Source organism: Phyllostomus discolor, chromosome 11 (assembly GCF_004126475.2).
Source record: "Phyllostomus discolor isolate MPI-MPIP mPhyDis1 chromosome 11, mPhyDis1.pri.v3, whole genome shotgun sequence".
Taxonomy (NCBI): domain Eukaryota; kingdom Metazoa; phylum Chordata; class Mammalia; order Chiroptera; family Phyllostomidae; genus Phyllostomus; species Phyllostomus discolor.
Genome location: NC_040913.2, coordinates 33,347,958 through 33,367,527, shown reverse-complemented (window position 1 = coordinate 33,367,527; position 19,570 = coordinate 33,347,958). Strand labels below are relative to the sequence as shown.

The window sequence follows — 19,570 nt, the reverse complement described above, 5'->3', positions numbered from 1 at the left end:
TAAGTAGAATGTACTATATGGTTCCATTTATATAATGTTCAGAAACAGACAAAAATAGTCTATGATGACAGAAGTCAGGATACCAGTTACCCTTCCAAGGGGACATAGTAACTGAAGGGGGATGATGAGAGCACTGGGTTTTGAAAATGTTCTGGTTTTTTTCTTTTGTGTTGGTGTGTGTGTGCTGTGATTACATGGTGTGTTGACATGGTGACTGTTTCATTCAGTTGTACACTCATGATTTTTGAACCTGAAATGAATTACAATAAAGTTATTTTAGGATGAACACTAAAAATTAAGGAAATGCCACTCTTTTGGGAGCAATTATTTCTACTGTCACTGACGTTCTGGTTTTGAGCGGGCCAAGTTGATAGTAAAGTAACATCTCTCTGTGAAGGACTAGGTATTAAAAGTATATCAACTACAAACAAACAAAACCAATCAACTTTAGTTTTGATGCTTCCTGATATCTGTCCCTTATGTTTATATTTTCTTGCCATGTTTACAGTACGATTACAAATTACGTTCGCTGGCTCCAAACTGTCCAGCAATATTCTGTGTCTCAGGTGATGCTTCCCTTTCCCACTTTATGTGTTTTTTAAATATTATTGAAAGTTTCCTTTCTCTCCATCTGTGTTTTTACAAAGTGTACCTAGTTTTCAAAACAGGTATGTGGTTTTGTTCTCTTTGAAGCCTCTTAACACCCTATTGGCCAAAAGACAATATTCATAGCTCTCCATGACACTCACTGGACTTTGTTTGATAGCATAGGTGGTTTAAATGTGTCAAATATCTTTAATCATAAGCTATATAAAACAAAATACCATGGGCACATATTAGTATTTGGAAAAGAGGAAATGGCAGTAGGAGTTGTTAAAATAAATGAGGTAAATTTTGAATAAAAATTAACTTAGTTAGAATTGGGATATAAAATCCCTCAAGGAATGAAACAAACAGAAGATATATATTAATTGAGAGTTTCTATGTAGTGATAGTTTTTTTTAAGTATTTCACTTAAGTATAGTTGACATAAAGTCTTATATTAGTTATCTTAGTGTGAACTGTATAATGTAGTGATTCAACATTTTTATAGCCTATTGTGATCAATCCATGAATTCTAGGACTCACCTGTCACTGTGTAAACTTATCACAATATTGTTGACTGTGTTTTCCTTCCACTTTAACGTTCCCTTTGGCGAGAATGTGGAGAACAGGGAACCTTGGTGCACTGTCGGCAAGACTGCAAACGGCTGCAGCCCCTGTGGGAAACAGTATAGGGATTCCTCAAAACACTAAAAATAGATCTACTATACTACCCAGAAATTTCACCTCTGGGTATTTAATCCAAAGAAAATGAGGACACTAATTTAAAAAGACATATTCACCCCTATGTTCATTACAGCATTATCTACAATAGCCAAGATATGGAAGCACCCTGGGTGTCCATTGATAGACGAGTGGTAAAGACAATGTGGTATGTATATGCAGTAGTCCAAAAGAATAAAATCTTGTCATTTGTGACAACATGGATGGATATAGAAGGTATTATGCTAAGTGAAGTCAGTCAGAGAAAGACAAACACAGATAACTTCACTTAAATGTGGAATCTCAAGACAACAAAACAAACAACAAAGAGACTCATAGAAACAGAAACCAAGGGGATGATTGATAGTATTTAAATGTGTGACAGCCTCTTCTGAGTGGTCTAGTACATCCTAGATCTCTATGAGGAGGTTTCTTTAAAGGATAAAAACATAAAATACTCATTATATCTTAGTCAGATAGATACATACTTATTTCTGGAACTTTCTCTGTTTCTTCCTGATGTTGAAATTTAGTAGTTCTTATTTCCTGTTCTCTGTATATGACCAAAATGATTAAGTTAATTTGCCTCTTTAGTCTTTTATAACATGTCAAATTTATTTTATTAGAATTATCCACAAAATATAGATTCAGTGAGGTATATATAATGCTACCTTAATACAGAAACTTGTCTAGTTCTATAGATTGGTTATGCTAATATATATTAAAAATAGTTTTTCAAATAGCATACCTATATTAAATTAACAAAGAGAATATTTGTGTGTTCTTCCTTATTAAGGAAAAATAAGATATTTCCTAATTTTCAAATGTATGTGAATCCAATAATTCTTAAAAAATGTTTCAGAAATTGGAGAAAGAGCCTAATGTACTAAATAAATACTCTCAACTAATAAGAAAAATTTCAAAAACTCTCTAGTACTTTATGTCCTAGGGTCCTCATTGTTGCGAATCTTGAGTGTTCTTGAAAGTAGTACACAGTAATAGTGTATCTAAGTGAGGCTTTCAAATGATTTTAAGAATCTCATTAATCAAACTAATACTTCTAGGGACATGTTCTCACAAAAGAAGTGTTCACTACTTTTCAAAATTATTTGGAGCAAAAGAAAAGCTTGTCCCTTTTTCTAAGTTGTGATTCTTATAAACTATAACATTTGAAAAGCCCTTGTACTTAATGTAATGCAGAACTGCCTGTGAACTCAGTGTTCCTCTTCACTGTCCATAACAGTACTCACGTAACACATAAAAAGATGCACATTTTTGGTTTAGATTCTTTATAACTGAGGGAACAGTTTTCTGTCAATTACATCATTTTACCTGTGCTTGTTTCATGCACCTTGTTTAATAATGTTACTCCTTTGCATACAGCATCATATGTAAAAAAACCCCAAAACTCCTATAATTTCATCCAAGTTATGCAGACTTACAGACACCAAATCTTTAATGCTAGAGAAGGCTTCTGAGAGAAATGGCAGAAGGAGTGCGTACCTACCTATCAAAGAGAACTTCACTTGAACTCCAACTAGAGAATGACCTAATCATCATTTAACAAGCTCTGTACAATATTCGCCAAATAAAGTATAGTTGGAACAAAAGAGATAAAGAAAGGCAAGACATTCTCCATGGATTTTACTTTTGCACATACTTTAAGCTTTGGTAAGTGGAAGACATGTTAACAAGGCTCCCCGGACTGCACCTTGAAGGGCTGCACCTTGAAGGGCTGCACACAGGGATCACCAGCCGTGGAGAAGCTGCAGGAGGAATTGTGGTGGAGAGGGGCTTTTTATTTTCCCCCTCTGATGCAGCTTCTTAATTAGGAGAGATGAGTCCTGGAGGCGAGCCTGTTCGGCAGCTGCAGAGCAGAGGTGAGTATCTGTAGGAAAAAACGCACTGACCTAGAAACTAAAAGAAAAAATAAAAGGGTCTATGAGTTGAGGGATTTATTTTACTGTGACTTTTAATCAAAGTGATTTACCCAGGAGCAGGGAACAAACTAATGTTTACATAGCAGACTTGGCATAAAGTAGAGAAATAAATTCACACACACAAAAATATTCCCAGGTTATAACTGTTCACACTGCCATTTTCCTCTGTAATGTACTCTGGGAGTTCAATTGTAAAACTAAAATAAATACTATCAAAGCCCTATGCTTCAAACAAATAATAAGGGATATATTCAATTAAAGCCTGTAAAAAAAACAAAGGACCAAATAGATTCTACCCACATGGATAGAAGTTCAGAGTAGACCCAGAATTACCTGTAATATAAGTTAGATTCAATGAGATTTATATATGTTAGCATAGAAAATTGTCTATTTCTACAGATTGGTTATATTAATACATTAAGTAAATCAGCTTTTTAAATATCATACCTGTATTAAATGCATAAAGAAAATACTTAATGATCTGGTACAGAAGGATCACTTATGGGTCCTATTAAAAACACAGATATATTACACTCCCATTGGCAATCTAATTACAATGTCAGAGTTTTAAAAATTTATACATCCATTAAATTTTTTACTTTATAAATTAAAAATATTTTTAAGTATTAAAATAATTTTTAAACTACTCCAGGTAATTCTGACGCACAGCCTGGTAGTGCAAACTGAATTCTCTTTTTCCTTTATAAATTTATGGTAATTCTTACAACTGAAAAGGAAAACCCTTGTGAAGGAGTTAAACTGAATATGGTAATTGCACTGCTTCACTGTAATGCTGATCCCATACCTTCAATTCCACAGATGGACCACAGTAGTTTAGATCACCTGTTGTCCTGATGGAAAGCAAGTATTATATCATTTGCCATATAATTACTACTATTCTACTCTCTTCCACCTCTTTTCCCATATAATCATCCTTGCTTTTCATCCACCTTCTCCCCACCCCCTTTTTTCTCTACCTTTCTACTCTGTGTCCTTTAATAAGTAGAAATTTTCTTCACAATTTCCCAAAGAAATATGAAATTAGAAATTTAGTATTAGAAGTTTGAATGTCAAATAATGCTAGGTGATTCTTTATGAGAAACAAACAAAAACTAAACAAAAATTACTAGAGCTGCTGTCTATAGACCTGATAAAAACTTGAAGAAGGCAATTAATTATTTCATAACAAGCCAGTAACACCACTCCCAGTTTCCTAAATTTTTGGCCATCTATTATAAATTCTATCATAAAATATATGCCCCATTTTTATCCTTAAAAAGTGTTACAGATAGTTATTGGTAAAATAACCAGTATAGCCATTATAAAAACACGGTAGCATGTTTATTTTTATCCTGTGTAATATATCACTAGGATAATTCTGCACAGATCCTCTAGTTTCTGTGAAAATAAAAAAATAGATTTTGGGGGGGATTTTCTGTAATTCTTTGTGCAGGATGATAATATAGGGACAGAAGAAATGAAAAATAATGTTTAAGACACTGGTTAATATTTTAAAAGATTAAGTAACAGGTGTTAAAATTGTTTCTAGTTTAAAACAACAGATACGGAATCTAAAAATCAAGTTCAGATACAAAGAACAGATTGGTGGTTATCAGAGGTGGGGGTTAGGAGGTGGCAAAATGGGTGAAGGTGGTCCAAAGGTGCAAGCTTCCAGTAATCAGATACGTAAGTTCTGGGGTAGTAACATACAGCATGGTGAGTATTGGTAACAACACACTATAGTATATTTGGTGCTGAGGGAGGTGCTGAGGGAAGAGCTCTTAAAAGTTCTTATTACAAGAAAAAAATTGTAACTAGGTGAGGTGATAGACATCAGGTAAACTTAGTAAGATAATCATTTTGAAATACATATGTCGAATCATTATGTTGTGCACCTAAAACTAATACCATGTTATATGTTAATTCTATCTCAATAAAAATACATAAATAAAATTAATTTTTAAAAAGTAACTGATAGGACTTCTGTTTAGGAGATTATATCCAACATAGGAATAAAATAAGCATTAAAAATAACTGTTCCCAAGACCATGTATAAAATAAAAGGTCTAAGTTGGATCAAAGACTTTTTTATAACTTAACAAAGTCTCCAGCTTTTCCTGATATCTAAAATGCATGATTTTTAAATATATGCCATCCAGGGATTCTTTAGGAAATATTTTTCTCCAGAGTAAGTTCATATTTCTAGCTGTGAAGTTGTAAAAAATGATTCAAATAACTTTATGAATGGAAAAATTGGAAATTTGCAAACACCCTGTGGTGATGGCCAGAGGGAAGGGGGGTGGGGATAGAGTAGAAATAAACAAAAGGGAGAAACAGAGACATCTTTTATAGTGTCAACAATAAAAATAAAATTAAAAAATAAAATTTGAAAACAAAACATAAATAGAATACAAACCTGATTCAGGAATTTTAAATTTTGGTGAACATTGTGACAAAAGTACCTAGAAAATATTTCTCTTTTATTTTTTTTTCAAGGAAAGGATTTTTTATTCCTATACATAATGATATTTAGGTATGAAAAAATTTTTCTCATAAGATGTTATTTGATAATTTTTATGTTATTTTTTTCTGCTTGTCCTGATTGGTAAGTTGATGATTAATATATAGGTCCTAATTAGTTTCCTGTCCACTGAACAATAGCAAATAGGTTTAAAGTTCAATGATATCTTAACTTCAAATGAATAAAAATATATTACAATTTCTTTAGAAAGGCTTCTTATGCTATATATATTTACATAAGCTGTTAAAAACATGTATAAATATAAAATTATATGATGCAACAACCACACTTATGAAAAACTAAATGAAACAACAGTGGGCAACTTGAATATTAAATTTAAATGTTAAATAATCAATATTATTGTGAACATTTTAAATTTTAATGAAGTTATTAAATTCTAAACATATTAAAGGCATAGTTTGTGAGTGTAGATGTTTTCCTAATTACATGATTGCTAAAATTTCTCAGATTGCAGTGTCGCATATGTTCACCACAGTTCTACATTTCATATTATCTCAACTTTTAGCTGCATTGCAGTTTGAGAAATACAGCTACCTTCTAACTAATGGAATTTAAACAATGAAATGAAATCCCTGACTCTAATGCTGCTTGGCTTGACATCTTTCTCTCTGAGATGATGGCTAAGTGCACCAGCTCACTGGGTGCTATTTTTACTTCTCTGATTCCATGGTAACAAATTATCTTCATCTTAACCAGGGCTTCTTACACAAAGTTCCCCAAAGTAAAGTTGATCTATAGGTAATAAAATGGAACTAAATACAATAATTTATTTTGGGAAGTGAATTAAAGGTAAACAACATGCACTTTGCCCAGAACCCAGGTAGAAAAAAATACAACTTTAAGAAATATGATCTAATAATAAATTAGTTTGGCTCATCTGAATAAACCTAAATCAAAAATTTCAACCTTTTATTTTATATGAATAACTATTGTCTGTAGTGAGTAAACATATTTATGTTTGCTAAATATATCTGAGTAACATAGGGAAATTATTTTTATAAGGGCTATATATAAAAAATAGATGTAAATCTAACATGATTTTGTACATGCCAAAATTTCTTCATAAAGTATAAGAAAATGTTTCATATGTGGACATAATATGGAAATTTTTCAAGCTGAGTTCAAAATTAATTCAAAATTGTACAATAGTAGCCAGGCTCTGTCTGTGAATTTGATTTTATGTAAAGACAAAGTAATAGCAAATTGTCTTTTATTTATATATCATTTAATATTGCTTTATGATTTTTTTTGTAATTTTAGAGAATTGAAGTAGTAATTTATTTGTTTTTCATGTCAGAAATGTCAGGAAAAGTTTAATCTATATTAGTGTTATTTTAATGTTTGTATATTACTTATTATACATCTATACATAATTTAGTAAACCATTACTCAGTATTTTTCACTTACCAACAAGATTGTGGTAGCTATCTTTTTGAATGCAGCTTATAATTATTAGTTTTCTATTATTACTTTGGTATTCCAAAATGTGGGGTATCAGGGTTAACTTACTTGACTGCTTAACTTGTTTTTCCAAATGATATTGAAACCTTCATTTTCATAGTTTAGAGTTTAAGATGGCTCATAAGTTACTTGAACAAACAAGTTCATAGCAAGGTTTTTGTTCAATGTGCTGAAGTACAACTGCTTTGTGTAGCTGGATGCTGACCATGTAATAAAACATGAAATAAGTTAGACTTCCAGCCAAGATGGAGGCATAGGTAGACACACTATGCTTCTTTGCACAACCAAGATAGAGACAACAATAATTTAGAAACAGAATAACAACCAGAACTGACAGAAAATTGACCTGAATGGAAGTTGGACAACCAAGAAGTTAAAATAGACACATTCATCCAGACCAGTAGTGGGGGCAGAGTCTGGCAGCTGGGCAAGGGTCACAGTGCAGAGAGCAGAGAGAATTGGGACCGGGTGCATAAGGCACCTGGGGCATGAAAGACCAAAGTGGGCGGACGCTGAGCGTGTGAGCGGCAGCTGACAGACCTGGGCCAAGGAGTGGCAACCAGCAGGCCCAGCAAGGTGGCGATTGTGAAGCAAGGCACTGTGTACAATCCAGGATCACAGCGCTGGGAAATAGAGCCTTGGGGCACTGATTGAAAACATGGGGGTGGTAGGTGGGGCTGAGGCACTTGGAGAGACTCCCAGCCTCATAGGAGAGCTCCTTGGAAAGTCTCACAGCATGAACAAGCCCCGGCATCAGAGGAGCCCAGTTTGGGAGAAGCAGCAGAAGGGACTGAGGTCCCACAGAGAGTGCAGCAAGTGCCATTGTTCCCTCTCGGACCCTGCCCCCACATACAATATCACAACCCAGCGACTGGGGTGCCCCACCCTAGTGAACACCTAAGTCTCCGCCCCTCATATGTAACAGGCATGACCAGACCAAAGGTGGGGGGGAAAGATGGCTCAAACAGAATTGAAAGTCCTGCAATCAATTTTTTTAAGTGACTGAGAGATAGCCAGCCTATCAGATGCACAGTTCAAAGCACTGGTGATCAGGATGCTCACAGAATTGGTTGATTTTTGTCACAAATTAGATAAAAAAATGAAGGCTGCAATAAGTGAAATGAAGAAAAATGCACAGGGAACCAATAGTGATGGAATGAAAGCTAGGTCTCACATCAATGGGGTGGACCAGAAGGAAGAAAAAAACATACAACCAGAAAAGAATGAAGAAATAAGAATTCAAAAAGATGAGAAGATGCTTAGGAACCTCCAGGACATCTTTAAATGATCCAACATCTGAATTATAGGGGTACCAGAAGGAGAAGGGGAAGAGCAACCAGTGGAAAACTTATTTGAACAAATACTAAAGGAGAACTTCCCCAATCTGGCAAAGGAAATAGACTTTCAGGAAGTCCAGGTGTGACAGGACATAGCTGAGCAGCAGCTATTCTTAGGTAGGAGCTGACCAACAGCCATTCCCAGATAAGCAGTTATCTCAAGGTCATACACTAACCCCCATTTTAGCAGCTGCACTCCTTCCCCTCCTCCTTCTGCCTGTGTAACAAGCATGTAAAGGAAACTCCAGCTTGAGCTCATTGCCCAGAATTTGGATTTTTTTATCTCCTCTGGGTCCACATGGGTGAATAAACCCCACTTCGCAAACTCCAAGGCCATCTGAGTTGTCTTTTCTGTAACACAGGGAGCTCAGAGAGTCCCAAAGAAGTTGGACCCAAGAAGAAACACAGCAAGGCACATCATAATTACATTAGCCAAGGTAAAAATGAAGGAGAGAATCCTAGAAGCAGCAAGAGATAAGGAGACAGCAACCTACAAAGGAGTTCCCATCAGACTGTCAGTTGATTTCTCAAAAGAGACCTTACAGGCAAGAACGGGCTGGAAAGAAGTATTCCAAGTCATGAAAGGCAAGGACCTACATCCCAGATTGCTCTATCCAGCAAAGCTTTCATTTAGAATGGAAGGGCAGATAAAGTGTTTTTCAGATAAGGTCAAGTTAAAGGAGTTCATCATCACCAAGCCCTTATTTTATGAAATGTTCAAGGGACTTATCTAAGAAAAAGAAGATAAAAAAAACATGTATAGTAAAATGACAGCAAAGTCACAATTATTAACAACTACACCTAAAACAAAAACAAAAAGAAACTAAGCAAAGAACTAGAACAGGAACAGAACCACAGAAATGGAGATCACATGGAGGGTTAGCAACAGGGCAGTGGGAAGAGGAGAGAGGGGTAAAAGGTACAGAGAATAAGTAGTATAGGTTGTAGGTAGAAAATAGACAGGGGGAGGGCAAGAATAGTATGGGAAATGTAGAAGCTAAAGAACTTACAACACATGGACATGAACTAAAGGGGGGGATGTGGGTGGGAGAGGGTGTGCATTGTGGAGGGGAATGAAGGGGGAAATGGGACAAGTGTAATGGCATAATCAATAAAATGTATTAAAAAACATGAAATAAGTTAGATGAATCAGGCCATCCACAGGGTTTCTCCTTCAGTGTTAGGTTACATACATGAATAACTGGTCACAGTTCTAAATAGTGAGTGGCCTTCAGATGGTATAAAGCTAAACTGGGTAAACAACTTTATTAATTTTTTTAAAATAATTTTTGTTTTTCAATGCCAGTTGACATACAATATTATATTAGTTTCAGGTGTACAGCATAGTGATTAGACATTTCTGTAACTTAAGAAGTGAACACCTGATAAATCTAGTATCCATTTGACACTATAAAAATTATTGCAATATTATCGACTATATTCCCAATGCTCTGCTTTATATCCCAATGACTATTTTGTAACTACTGATTTGTGTTTCTTAATTCCTTCCCCATTTTCAACTACCTCCCAATCCCCCTCTCATTTTGCAACCATTAAAATGTCCTCTGTATATGAGATTTTTTCTGTTTTGTTTATTTTTTAGAATCCACATATAAGTGAAATCACAAGGCCTTTATCTTTCTCTGACTTATTTCTCTTATCACAATACACTATGTTTATTCATGTTATTGCAGATGGCAAGGTTTTAATTTCATTTATTTATTTATTTATTTATTTATTTATAGAAACTAGAAGGGAGGGAGAAAGAGAGAGAGAGAAACATCAATGTGTGGTTGCCTCTCATGTGGCTCCGACTGGGGACCTGGCCCGCAACCCAGGCATATGCCCTGACTGGGAATCAAACCTGTGATGCTTTGGTTTGCAGGCCTCACTCAATCCACTGAGTTATGCCAGCCAGGGCAGATTTTTATTCTTTTTTATGGCTGAGTTATATTCCATTGTATAGATATCCCACATCATTTTCCTTTTATCTACTGATGGACATTTAGGTGGCTTCCATATCTTGGCTATGGTAAATAATGCTGCAACAAACATATATATGCATATATATATTTTTAAATTAGTGTTCTGGGTTTCTTTGAGTAAATATCCAGGAGTAGAATCACTGGGACCTTCTTTTTCTCTTGTGATAGCCTTTGTTTTAAAGTCTGTTTGGTCTGATGTAAGTATTGCTGCCCCAAATGTTGTTTGTTTGTTTGTTTGTTTGTTTCCATTTAAATGAAATACCTTCTCCAATCCCTTCATTTTCAGTCTGAGTGTCTTCTATCTGAAGTATGTTTCTTGTAGATAGCTTATGTAAGGGTTTTCTTTTCTTACGCATTCAGCCACCCTTTGTCTTTTGATTAGAGCATTTAATCCATTTACATTTAAAGTAACTGTTGATAACTATGTATTGATACGAATATTATTATTGCCATTATAATATTTATGATTTATCTTATTTTTGTTACTCTTTTTAAATAAGTCCTTTTAACATTTCTTGTAATACTGGTGTGGTGGTGATGAACTATTAGTTTTTTTTCCTAGTCTGGGAGGCTCTTTATTCTAAATAATAGCTTTTCTGGGTACAGTAATCTTGGTTGTAGGTCCTTATTTTCATCCCTTTGAATATTTCATGCCAGTACTTTCTGGCCTGTTGAGAAATCAACTGACAGTATTATGGAAGCTCTCTTGTAGGTAACTAACTGCTTTTTTCTTGCTGCTTTTAAGATTCTCTCTTTGTCTTTGATCTTAAACATTTTAAGTATGATGTATCTTGGTGTGAGTTTCTTTGGGTTCATTTTGTTTGGGTCTCTCTGTGTTTCCTGGGCTTGTATGTCTTTTTCCTTCACTAGGTTGAGTAAGTTTTATATTACTATTTTTTTAAAGGTTTTCAATTCTCTTCTCTTTCTGGTACTCCTTTCATGCAAATGTTGATATGCATAATGTTGTCCCAGTTGCCCCTTAGACTACCTAACTTTTTGGATTCTTTTTTTTCTTTTTGTTCTTCTGATTGGGTATTTTCTGCTACTTTATCTTCCAAATTGAGGACTGTCTCTTCATCTGTTCCACTGTTGATTCCTGATAATGTATTCTTTGTTTCAGTTGTTGTATTTTTCATTTCTTCTCAGTTCTTTTTGATATTTCCTACTTCTTCATTGAAGTTCTTGCTGAGATCATTGCATGTCTTTATAACCAGTGTTTTGAGCTCTGTGTATGGTAGATTGCTTGTCCACACTCTTGTTTAGTTCTTCCGGAGTTTTGTTCTGTACTTTCATTTGCAGCATGTTTCTTTTTCTCCTCATTTTGGTGCCTCCTTGTATTTATTCCTATGTATTAGGTAGAGAGCTACATCTCCCAGTGACCTTATGTAGTAGGTGTCCTGTGGGGCCCAGTGGTGCAATCTCCCTGGTCACCTTAGTTGAGTCCTCCAGGTATATCCCTTGTGTGGGTTTTGTGTGCTCTTCTATTGAAATTGAGCCTTGATTGCAGTTGGCACATCAGTGGGAGGGATTGACTCTCAGGTTTATTGTGAAAACTGGCCTTCACTACAATGGAGGAGCTGTTGTGCAAAAGTCAGTCCTATGGAGTAGGATTCACTTTTGCAGGGATTTGGTGCCTGTTGAGTCTGCCCCTTGAGTGTGTTGTTTGTGGGGGTGGATGGGTGGTTCTTTGATGCTGGCCCTGGATGTGTTGCTTCTGGGACCTCTTGAGAGGTACAAACCAAGGTCAGCTGCTGCCTGTGGCCTACTTGGGGCCACTTGGTATGAGTTACAAAGTAGAGAGTTGCCACTTGGGCTGGGCTTAGAGATGCCTAAACTTTGAACTGAGGCTAGTTGCCACAGATACCTGGCTTGGGGCTTCTTATCAAGGGGTACAGCGTATGCTGAGGCAAGATACTGCTTGTTTGAGGTTTGTGATCCTTGGAGAGATTTTAGGAAAGTCTTAAGCATGAACCAGGACAGGTTGTTTTTGTGGAAATTCCACTGGAAGTGGTTTGGGTAGGCCTGCAAGGGTAGGGTGGTGCAGGGTCAATAGTATGAGCCAGGTTGATGGAGACTTAGATATGGTATCTGCCTGTGCCTGCAGAGGAAGGACTAATCAGAGGAAAAATGGCTTCTGCCAGCACTTCTGTCTGGGAGAAAGCTCTTGCTTCAGCTTTCACCCTGAAGCCAGACAATTCAGTGCCTCACTGTATGTCCCCAGTGTCTTTCAAGCTGCTGCCCCAGTGCTGGAGTTAAGAACAAGTAGTCTGTTCACAAGCAAGTCAATGTTGTGTGGACTCTTTAAGAGGAATGCTTGGAACTCTAGGGATTCTCTGTCTCACTCAGCCATATGCTGGTTTTCACATCTAGAAGTCGTGGGGACTGTTCTTGCCAGCACTGGAACCCTGGGCTGGGAAGTCTGGTGTGGGACTGGGGCTCCTGAGACACAATGAGTCCCCACTCCCCCAGCCAAGATATTTCTCCCAATCTATTTTCAGCCACCATAGGTGGGTATGAGGTCAGCCCATTCTGAGTCTCCATACCTCCTATCAGTCTTGATGTGCCTTCTGTGTATCTGTAGTAATGAGACTTCTGTTCAGCTAGACTTCAGGCATTTCTTTATGATGGTTATTCTGTAGTTTAGTGGTAATTTTGATGTGTCATGGAAGGAGCCGAGTACAGTGTTTACCTACTCTGACATTTTGACCAAAAGCCCTGGATAAAACAATTTTAGAAAAAATTAAGTCATCACTATAATAAAGCTAGAACTTTTATGACTATTTCTAATTTTACTCATGGCTAACCAGAAATTTGTTTGAGGGACCACAGTTTGTCATTTTCTCCAATAAGCATTGTTAGCATGGGGAAATGACATGAACAATGGTATTCTGAGACAATAGCATGCATGACATGAACTGGAGTTTGGTTTCTTACAAGCAATTGCCAGTTTTAGCCTCTTAGGGGAAAAACGATATTTAAAACATCTAAAGAGCTATATATATAAAATACTTCTGCAGTGGAAAAACCTTGTTTTAAACAGGGGTATCCAACTTGTGGCCTATGGGCCTCATGAGGCCCAGGATGGCTATGAATGTGACCCAAAACAGAATCATAAATTTACTTGAAACATTATGAGGGTTTATTTGTTTTTGTTATTGTTTTTGTATTTAATGTGTGGCCCAAGACAACTCTTTTTTTCCAGTGTGGCCCAGAGAGCCAAATGTTTGGACACCTGTTTTAAGCTTTTTTGATTTTGAAATACTTTTGTATTTTCAAGTGGTACATTGATAGTACAGGGAGGTCTCATATATCCTTCATATAGCATTGTGTAATGTTAGCACCTACATAACCATGGCCCATTTATTGAAACTAAGATACTAACATTGGTATAAAACTATTAAGGAAATTGTAGACTTATCTCAGAATTTACCAATTTTTCCAGTTGAGTCCTTTTTCTATTCTAGTATCCAGTGCATGATACCTCATTGCATTTAGTCATCATGATCTAGTCTTCTATGATTTGTGACCATTTTCCAGTTTTTTTTCTTGTGCTTCATGACTTTAACACTTTTTGAAGAGTAAACAGCATCAGATACTTTTCATCTGTCTATCAACTTGGGTTTGTGTGATGTTTTCTCAGCATTAGACTGGGGTTATATATCTTGGACATGAACACCACTAAGCTGACATGCCTTCTCAGTGCATCTTAGGAAATACATGCTATCAACATGCCTTATGTTGACCAGGATAATGTACAACCCTGATCACTTGCTTACAGGACCCTTCTTTTTAAAGATAATTTTGTTCTAATGGAAACATTTCACATTTTGATAGTGGTAGCATACAGTTCAATGATATGAAGAGCATTTTGACTAAAATCACAAAAATGTCAGATGGTAGTTCTCTACTGTCAGTGTACTGTTACACTATAAACAGTGAAAAAATTCAGTGTTGTGTTTATTAAGGGCTGACATGTTTATATAACTACTTATGGTATGTTTTCCTGCCTTTTATGTTTATAAGGTTGAAATGTCTCCATAGTCCATATCTTCTGAGGGGAAACAGAAGTTTGTTAATGGACCTGTCATTAACTGAATTCCTCTATCAACTGTTATTCTCAGTGTGTGAACTCCTGATTCCCAGAGCCTGATGTGCACGTACATGGGCTGGTGATGATGCTCTGCTCTGCCCCACACTTCTTGTTCTACTTGTTGTCTTGAAAGTTTGACAAGGGTCTATCTTGTTTGTTCCTAAACGAGTTCATGTAACAGAATTTGTTATGGTGTTATATAACATAATTATATGTTATGTACACCTAAGATTTATAAGGAAGGCGATGATTGGAATAAAAGTAAGCCACCAAAGATAATTTCATATTCAATGTGGATGCGATAACTGCAAATGAGAAAATACATTGCAAGCTTTTGAATAAGAATGCTAAGGAAATGTATTCAAATTATAGATCTATCTTAAAAGAAAATGAGAACATAAGTGAAGTAAAAAAAAGATATGGAATGCAAATAGTTATCATTAAAATGGTATCATTTTGATACCTCTATAACAAAAGATTGGCAAGTAGAAATACATTTAAGTACAGTTATATGGCACTTTAAGATGGGACATGTTCTGGAAAATGCTAGGTTACCTTTGTTGTACGAACAACATACTGTGCTCATGTAAACCTGGATGGTATTGCCTCCTACACACCTAGGCTATATGGCATAACCTATTGCTACTAGGCTGTAAGCCTGGACAGCATGTTACTGTACCAAAGAAACCCCACAGGATTAAATCAAGCATAAGAGAAAATAATGTAACCAAGAGACACAGTAAACAGGAGTTATATGAAGCTGCTGCTGGTATAACACGGCGTGCTATGTACAAAGTTAGAAAAAACTGCATTAGTAATCTAACATTCCATGAAATACATAGTCTAATTTATAAGATATTAAATGATATATAAACAACTCAAAATTAAGATTTTATAAAAATAATATAGCCAACAAGGGAGAAAACAAATGGATAATGAAGTTTACATTGTGGGGTCAAAATGGTCTTTCATAAGAATGATTATTATATTTGAAACTAAAGAGACCTAAGATTTATATAATAAAATAATAAAGGAAAGAGACTAAAAAATAACAGAAGGAAAGGCCCTGAGTGAGGAGAAAATTCGGGTCATTTGTGGACATGGAAGAAGAGGCTTATGTACAGAGTAGTGCTGAGGTGCAGGTTGGAGAACTATTACAAAGGAACACTGCCTGTGAAGAAGAAGAGGGGAGCACTACAGGGGAAGCACTGCCTGCTGTAGGGAGTGCAAGAACAATATGGACAAAGCACTGGACTAGGAGAAAAAGAAAAAACCACTAGGAATGGAGCAGAGTCTGTGGTGAAGATCAAGAAACAGTATGAAAGATAATGAATGGAAGAGCAGTAAGGTGAAGCCCTGACCATGGTGGAAAATGAAACGGCAATGCAGATAGAGCTGTGCCCATGGTGAAGAATGGCGAGGCGCTGTGGAAAGAGCAGGACCTGTGGTGAGCTATGGGTGACCATTACAGATGGAGCTTGTGGTAATGAGCACAAGAGGGCTGCGGAAGAGGAGGTGGCTGCGAAAATAAATGAAAAGGCACCATAGATGGATTGCTGCCTGTGATGAAGAATGTAACAGTGATATGGATGGAGCAGGGCCTGGGGTGAAAATAGAGGAGTGCTAAGTTTGATGCTTTGCTTTTGATGAGCATGATGGGAAAAGCCTTGATTATGGTAAGAAATGGAGGAACACTATGGAAAGTAAATGGAAGTCTCACGGAAAAACAATACATTCCATTATTCAAAGCTTAAGATCTTTCATAAAAATATACTTAAGGAATAAAACAATGAACCAGAAACTTAAAGTAAATATTTTCAAATTTTTTCAAAAAGGGAGCATCAGGATTGAGCACCATCTTGCAAACCGAAGGGTCTCGGGTTGGATTCCCTCTAAGGGTACATGCCTGTGCTGTTCCCCCAGTAGGGGGCCCGCAAGAGGTACCCACACATTGATGTTTCTCTCCCTCCCTTTCTCCTTCCCTTCTCCTCTCTCTAAAAATAAATAAATAAAATATTTTTAAAGAATTGAACATCGATATTAAAGTATTAGTAATTCACAGAATGTTAGAAAAATTCTCACATTGCTAGTAAAACCACAAATAAAACAACAGACATATGGGCAAAATATTATACATTTTACCATGTAGTAAATATACATGGTCAGGAAACAGATGAGAAAACATTCAGTTTCATTAATAATTAGGAAATGAAACGTCAATGATATAGACAAAAATTACAAGTGACTTATAATGCTAAATTATGACAAGGATAAGGGTTCATCCTTAACTCCCTTGAACACTGCTATTGAAAATGTATTTTGTACATTGTAAAGCCAAAGACGGACAGGATTGAGGATGGGAGGTGGGGATGGCTGGGATTGGGGCAGAAATAGAGACAACTGTACCTGAACAACAATAAAAAGTATTTAAAAAAGAAAAAAAAGCAATAAATAAATATCTCTTAAAAAATGAAAGTGTATTTTGAAAACAGTTTGTCATTAGGTAATAGTATTTGGTTACTCTCACACTATATAATCCAGCTATTGAAATCCTATGCATACAACTAGGAGAAAATCTTATAATTGTGCATGAAAGGATATTTATACTAATCCTCACACCAGCATTTATTGTATTACAGAAGCCCAGTATTATATCAGTATTATATCAGGAAAGAAGAATTGTTGTACAGTTATAAAATGGAGTAAGATAAGGCAATAACAATTAGTGAACAACACATTCCACATTCATCGGTATAGGCAGATGCAATTGCTGTTGAGGATAAGGAGAAAGTCATAAAAGGAACCTAGCTAATACAGTTTCCTGAATGGCATTGTCGACTACCTCTCTAGCAAAACAACCATAACTGATAAAAATTAAACAAGCGAAAATTGTCTGAAGTTTCCAGAAATAATCCTAATGGACCTACAGCAAATGTAGAACCATTTCTTCAAGAACATCTACTAAATTTGAGAAAGGATAACATGTTTGTGGCACTTGTCGCTATCACTCCCACCCCACCTGGTACCTCCCCAGCTTAGCTCTGGGAGTTCCACTCTGAATGGCTATGGCAAAAATACAGGGCTTTCTCTTTCCAGTCTCTCAGCCAATGAGGATGCTGTCTCCTTAGGAGAGGCAGACTGTCAGTATTTCCTATTCACCCCTCCCCCACCCTAAGATTAAGGGTTTTCCTTTACCCTCCTAGTCCACTGGTGTATGCTAGAAATTCTACCCCAGGTGTAGGAGACTGGGGATACTGAAATTCCAACCACCCTTGCCCTCATGTCTTTGTATAGCAGAGTGTCCACATCAGAATAGGTCAGCTGAGAAGACTAGACTGCCATCTCTTCATACACCTGGCTTCTTAAAGAGGGCTGTCACTACAAGAGAAGCCAGTGACAATCCACTTCTGCAGTGCTGGAGCAGTGGTGGAGAGATTCAGCTCAGGGGGAGAGGCTGGCTATAAGAACAAAGAGCTCTGAAGCTCTCCCCCAAAGAACTGACTATTTATTAAGAAATTATTAATAACAGGAAGCTGGTAGCTACATGAGAACCAGCTAAATTCTAGACCAGTACTAGAAAAAATCAGAAAGATACAGTTAAGAAGAGCCCTCCTGTGGTCAGAACAAATTTTAAAGATGTGCTTCAAAACTATCCCTGAAAAGAGATTTTAATTTAATCAGATCAAAATGTGCACAATTTGTGCCCCAGGACGTTGTCAGAAACAATAGAGCAATTAGCCAGCCAGCAATTAGTGGAACTGAACAGTTAATGTGATACTAAGTAAGGCCTACAACTTAGCTGTAAGGGAGAGAGGGAAAGGGAGAGAGAGATCAGGGAAAGAGGTGCCAAAGCTAGTTTTGCTGAAGTCGCTGTCATGTTGGGTGACTCATGTCCAAGGGTATACTTTCTGGGGAGTGAGATGAGAGAAAAGGATTTTAAAAAGAAAATATAATGACTGAATATTCCCTAAAAACCTATTCTACACATCAAAGAATTTCAACAAATTCTAAGCAGAATAAAAAGAAATAAATCTACACTCAGATGTATCATAGTAAAACTTACAAAAGAAAAGGATTTTATAAGAACAACTTGAAAGCAGCATGTTCTTGTAGTCATCATATACAGGGAACTTCAATAAAATTAAATGTCAGAAACAGCAGAGGCCAGAATGCCCTGTGACGATATATTCAAAATGCTGTAAACAGACAGAAAAAGTCAGAATTCATAGTCAACAAAATTATCTTTCAAAAATGAATATGAAATAAAGACATTCACAGATAAACAAAAGTAGAGATTTCATATCTAGTAGGTGATGTTTATAAGAAATACAAAAAAATTCTTTATTTAAAATGAAATTACTCAGACAGTAATTCAAACCTATGCCAGAAATTAAGAGCACTGGTGAGGCTCTAATTTAAAAAAATTAACAGTCAATAAAGATGCATATTTCTTCTAATATATCTCATCTAATTTAAAAAACAGTTGTATGAAACAATATGTACATAATTACATGGTGGGGTTTCTAACATTTAGATAACCTAGTTAATACAAAATAATTCCTGGAAAGCACAAATTATGGAAATTGCCCCTAGAAGTAATAGAAAATGAATAGACCTCCATCAAGAGGCTGAATTAGCAAATTTTAAAATGTCCATTAAGTAAAGCTCGTGCTGACAGGGCTTCAATAATGGATTCTCAAAGCTAAAGCCAGAGTTCCTATATGACCCATCTTTTCTGCTTTGATCATAGGTATATAGCTAGGAGAAATAAAAATATATGTCCACTAAAATGACAAAAATTCTGCACATGAATGTTCATAGAAGCATTATTTATAATAGCCAAAACGTGAAAATAGCTCCAATGTCTATCATTTGGTGAATGGAAGAATCACTGTTTATAGCATTCGCTT

At 36.1% G+C, this 19,570-nt stretch overlaps 1 pseudogene; it reads left to right on the top strand.

Annotated features, from left to right (window-relative positions):
* The first annotated feature begins 3,142 nt into the window (after nucleotides 1–3,142).
* Nucleotides 3,143–19,570, top strand: part of LOC114489756 — a 28,904-nt pseudogene continuing 12,476 nt past the window's right edge.